The sequence below is a fragment of the Octodon degus genome, unplaced genomic scaffold (assembly GCF_000260255.1).
Source record: "Octodon degus isolate 3935 unplaced genomic scaffold, OctDeg1.0 scaffold00012, whole genome shotgun sequence".
Taxonomy (NCBI): Eukaryota; Metazoa; Chordata; class Mammalia; order Rodentia; family Octodontidae; genus Octodon; species Octodon degus.
In genome coordinates, this window is record NW_004524588.1 from 8,720,000 (window position 1) to 8,726,062 (window position 6,063).

Genomic DNA, 6,063 nt, shown 5'->3' on the forward strand with positions numbered 1-6,063 from the left:
TTTCAGAATCTCAAAAATCTTCTGCCTTAATAGTGTTTTCCTATTACAGAAGTGTTTTATATTTTCCCCATTTTTAATATCTAAGTCTACAACAAGGCACAGTGTTGCTTATAGACATAAAGGCAGGCATAAATATAAATATTAACATAGATATTGACATAAGAATTTGTTATGCAAGTACATTTGACTCTTAAATATTGTCTTTCTCTGATTTACTTTATAAGCTATATAACTTATTTTTAATAAGTTTTTAGATGTTTTTACATACCTTTTAAATAAAATAACTTTTGGGGGTTTTTTTTGGGGGGGTGGGGGAAGAGTCTACAGGGTGTTCAGGGTCTCACTACCAGATCAGACTTATAGTGATCCATCTGTTTGCAGCCTCCCAAGAGCTGGGATTACAGGTACATGCCACCACGCCCAGACTCAATTGCTGTCTCAGCAAGCCCCAGGGTTGGGCCTGGCACTGCATGCCTTGGGGATTGAATCCCCAGGGCCTGTGTCTGTTTACAGGCACTTTAATCTTCTGAGCTATTTGGCTGACCCTTACAATAACTTTTATCATAAAGAAACCAAAGACCCTTTATAACAACTGAGATGTAGGGTTTTGTTTGTTTGTTTGGAACAGGGAATTGAACTTGATACATTGCTCTTACCAGGCAGGTGCTTATGCCACTGAGCTGCACTGGGCCCAGAAATGTAGTTTTTTTTTTTTTTTTTTTATTTGTGTGTGTGTGTGTGTGTGTGTGTGTGTGTGGCCAGCTCAGCCCACCAGGGGGCGGGGCTGGCTGGCATGTGGTGCTGGGGGATTGAACCGCGGTCCCTATGCTTTGCTAAGCTTGTTCTAAGTAGGTGCTTTAGACCACTGAGCCATCTCTCCAGCCCTCAGAAATGTAGTTTTTAAACAACCAAAAAGCCTAGAATTCATTTAGAAAAAAAGTGCAAACCAGTCACGGCATGTGCAAATTTTTCCCCTGAACTCATTTTCACAGCATGGTAATGAAATTATGAACAACTAATGGGTTGGTTGATCTGCATCTGCCAGGCTCAATCTTCACAGGACAAGTTGGAGAATAAGTAGTTTGACTGTGCCTGTGCCTCAGTCCTGTACAACTCAGAAGAGATTTCCTATAATTATGACTTAGAGGTTAACTTGGAGATTTAGCATATCAAATAGTTATGATTTATTCAATACAGTTTCCTGATTTTCAAAATGGCTCTCCAGACTGAGTAGTAAACATTTCTTGTATTACTGAGAAAATACATTCTTTGAGGATAAAGATGTCTATACAACGCAGCACTAGCCGTTAGCCACACTGTGATGTGTACTTAGAAAGTTTCTATAAGGGTAGATGACATATTAACTGTTCTCATTTCAGAACAAACCTAAATATAAATAGAAGCATAGTTTTCCTTTCAGATGGAATGCGTGTTATTATTAACTGTGGTAATGTTTTTATGGAGTAGGCATATGCCCAAACTCCTCAAATTGCACACAACAATGGAGCAGTTTTAGAAATATCAACTATAGTTCAATAAAACTTTTGCAATCATTAATGGAAGAAAAAATAATTTAACTTTTAAAGAAAGGAATAAAATCTGGGCTCATGAAATGTAAAAACTGAACACATTATCTGGCATTAACCATTGAGCTTGGTGAAAATGAAAAATCCCTTTACTTCACATGTAGTTTCTATTATACAAACAAAGGAACTTACAAAATTAATCAATTCCTTGCTAATTAGTAATTCTATATTTAAGACACAGAAGTCTCAGAACTTTTTCTTCCACATTAATTTTGTACCTTTATGATAATTTTCATTAAAATTATAAACAAGTTAGGTTTTGCGTTTACACTGAGATCCACCTATGTTTTGTCTTCAGACTTTATAATTATTAGGCCAAAAATAAACTAAGAGTAAACTAAGGCACATGAAAAACAGGTAACTATTTCTCAAAACAGTTTATTTTTGGTATAAATTGAAGAAAATAATCTTATTATAAAGAGTTTGATGACAGGATGCATCAGGTTTCGCAAATGAAATGAAATAAGATGAAATGGCCGAGTTACCAAATGAATACTTAAGTATATTAATGGACTCAATCATGAATATTTTCTTTTTCTTTTTTCCTTTGTTGTGACTCTCACATAGCTTAACACTTTAAAACAGTCATTGTCTCTGTGTTCAGCAGCAACTTCATGAAATCATAACTCTAGAGAATAACAACTAGATTTCTAAAGTTAAATATTTTAGTTTCAAATACTGCATCTACTTCAGAATGACATATGATCTTTGGAAAATTGGACCATCAAATACTAGTACTAAAATTTCAGTATATTACTAATTAATGCTCCCCTGGCAGTCAGGAACACATGAGATAGTGCCCACAGAGTTTATATTGTATTGCTTGACACATTAAAAATTCAATAAATATTGTACATCATGATTTCCATTATTATAATGAAAAGGTCTACATGTAAAAATCTTACAACAAGGCTAGGGTTGTGGCTCAGCAGTAAAATGCTTTCCTTACATGCACAGGACCTCGGTTTGATTCCCAGAACTATACACAATCGACAAGGCTCAAAACAAAGGGAAATACATTCTATGACACTGAAAAATAAACTAAAGAGCCTGAGAGATGGCTCAGTGGAGTAAGTGCTTCCTTGGAAAGCACAAGGGCCTGAGTTCCATTCCCGGTTTCGAAAAAAAAAACTAAAGTATTCATGTTCACCTTAAAAAAGTATTGTCTATGTAAAATCTGACCTTCTCTAGTTTCCAAAGACTATATTATATAAATATGCATTTCATTATAATTTAAATATAATTTGTTTTATATGTTTAGATTTTTATCAAAGCTTGGTCTTGGTCAGTTTGCCTATCACTGAAACAAAGTACCAGACATGCATGACTTAAAAAGGGAGGTTTAATTTTTTCAATGTTTCTGTCATTTCTGTGTTCATCCTGCTCTAAGACAGGAACATGCTGCAGAGGATATGGTGGAGTGAAGCTCAATTCATGGTGGCCAAGTAGCAAAGCAGGTATGACCCCGGAAAGGAAGGGATTGGGGACCAGATACAGACTCCGAGGCCATGCCTCAGATCCCCACAAGCAAACCCATAATTGGGCTCGACTAGTTACCTGGGAAACAGTCAAGTCGATAATTAAGTTTAGCTGTCATATACTACTTCTTTTTAACTTGATAGCTGGCAGTGCCTCCTTGCACCATAGTTAATCTTCAAATACACACAAGGTCATTATTCCATATAACATAATTGTATTGTCTGCAACCAAAAATGCAATATTTCTGTCTAAAGACACAATGGTTGCAAAGATAGTTCAAAAGTCTCAGTCAAAAAACTCCTCTGAGACTAAAGGCAAACACTGAAACACAAGTTGCATAACCCCAAAATAACATGGCACAGAGTAAGCGTTCCCTTTCCAAAAGAAAAGAATGGACACAATGAAAAGAATCAGACCAAAAGAAGACTGAAGTCAAGTAAGGCAAAGCTGAGCACCTCATGTTGACAGGGATGCAGAACAGAGCAAGAGTGATGAGGGGAAGGAACCAGGGATTTGGTATATACATTCAGGACATGCCCATGTGCTTCACACAGACAGACTCAGAAGTGTGCATTACACCACTCTCCTGTGCCACTCTCAATTCAATCAAATGAACACTTCAGATTAAATATCAAAGTTATAGGACCAGGGAGACAGCTCAGGGGAATAAGTGCTTGCCTGGCAAGTGCAAGGTCCTGAGTTCAATCCCTGGTACCACCCAAATAAATTAAATGAATAAGTAAATGCTATAGTTACTTAACGCTATAGGCATTTAAAAAATAACCTTATTCTATAAGACATATAAAAGCAAGAAGTACTCTACTCCTTTCATCCAATAATTTCATCATCTCTAGAAGGAACCATTGTCAATTATAGGAAATTCTCACATAGCCTGGTGCTGTGAGAATTTCCTACTACTTATTCTGAAGAAGCAATGTGTAAAGCTGGTTGTTCTTTGACCTTTACTATGTTTATTGAAGTGTTACAAACTCATTTACTATATGCTTTACATCTATAGAAAGATGACAGATATTAATACTAATAGTTTAATATTTTAATTTTAGCTGCCAGTTGCTGTCTAAACCTGTGGATACAGCAGTAGTCACAGAAGTTGCTCCTGACTCTGAGAGTGGAGTGGACAGAGGTGGTGCGGCTGTGGTTGGCTCTGAGGGTTAAGCTGCTGGTAGCTGGCACTGGCAGTCTTGGTGTCCCCTGCTGCTGGGCACAGGAACTATGTTCTTGTGGAACCCACAAAAGGGGCCCAGGTAGCCAGAGGCCAGGAAAATACCAGAAACCTGAAGCACAGCAGTGAGAAGACATCAGAGGGCAGGGTCACCCCAGCACTGAAGTTTTTGGTGCCCACCAGGAAATTGTTAGAAGTTATACCAGACCATAGAGGTGGAATCTGTGGAGTCAGCTTTGCTTCACAGGTCATGCCATATTTCTGAACTTAGCCACATAAATTATCTGAATAAATGGGAATTCAACATGGATGAGTAGAGGAGGAACTCTCATGTCAGGGAGACTCAGGGAAGATCAACTAAAAGAGGGTAAGTGGAAGAAGGGGAGGGGACTCCTTGGTACAGATAATTTATTTGAAAAAAAATATAGATAGATAAAAATAAACATTTAGAAAGTACATAGAAGGAATAGGCCCCTTAAGGCTGGTCCAAAGGCCCCCCTCCCTAGAGTACTTGGAGGAAACAAGCATTTTGAAAACTTCACGAGAAACCAGAGGGAACCAAGGAGTGCTGCAGAGCCAAACCTCACAGGATGGACTCAGGGTATATGAGCTTTTTCATTCCTGGGGCCCATCTTCAGATACTAGGGATGCTGAAGGCCTGCAGCATCTCTGCCAACATCCACCAGGCAAAGAGAAGCTCCCTCCCCACTGTTGGACATCAAGGACAAGTGTTTGGCAACCACCACCGAGGCCACAGAGCTGTTTGTGCTGGAGTCAATATCTGGTACCCTGCATCAGTACTGAGACCATTTATACCCTAACCAGGGACCCAAGGCATGCTAAGTCACCACTAGGCCAACTCAGGCTGGTATCATGCTGACTATAATCTCAATTTAGCACACAGAGCTCACATTGGACATGTTTGTGTCAGTGTTGAGTTACCCCCGCTCCCCAGCGCACACTGCTCCACACCTGCCAGACATTCTTTCTGGTATCCAGCACCAGTCCTGTGCAGGCTGGGAATCTACAGGAAGCTCCAACCACACGTGAGTCTCTGTCTCGTGCCTCAAGCCTGCTCTAGTCCTCATTCAGCACCAGCACCAGCTCTCTGGGAACACTGGAGTCTCCCCTTTGCACTTTTTTTGAGTCCCACGCTCATCTGGGTTTAGGATCAGTGCTCCAGAGTGCCTCCTCTGATGCCTTAGGCAACTCTGAACCCTGCTAGAGCTCCCAGCACTGATTAAAGTTCTATGTGATCTGCCTAGTGCTTTGGGTCTATATGAGACTCCACACAGTTCACAGCACCCTCTTTAAGTCATTTGCAATCTCCTTACATCAGTTTTAACACAACCTGGGTTTCCACTTGGTATGGTGAGCTGGCATGAGCTTCCACCTGGTATTCTGAACTGGTCGTCTGCCTTGGTCCCCAATCATCCAAAATTTACACCAGGTGCCTCAAATGCACTTGAATCTTCACCCATAGTCTAGTGCTCCACACATTCCTTGATTCTGTCTCAGCTTGACAGTTGTTTCAGGCTGGGGACCTTCTGAACAGGGAGATCACCATAGAAAGTCACAGGCTAGAAAGTGGGGCAAAGGAGAATTTGACCTCTTAAAGACTGCAGCTGTGAAAGAAAAACATTCATCTGGAAGCATGTGGAAATAGTTTTCTTTTATTTTCCTCCCTGTTTTTGACCCATTTTTGTTCCTGCAGTTGGTGTTTTCTTTTGGTGGATTGTGAAGTATCATCACTTATTTTTTGTTTCTTCATTTTAATATTACTTTTTTCATATGTTTAGGTCTCCTCTATCTATC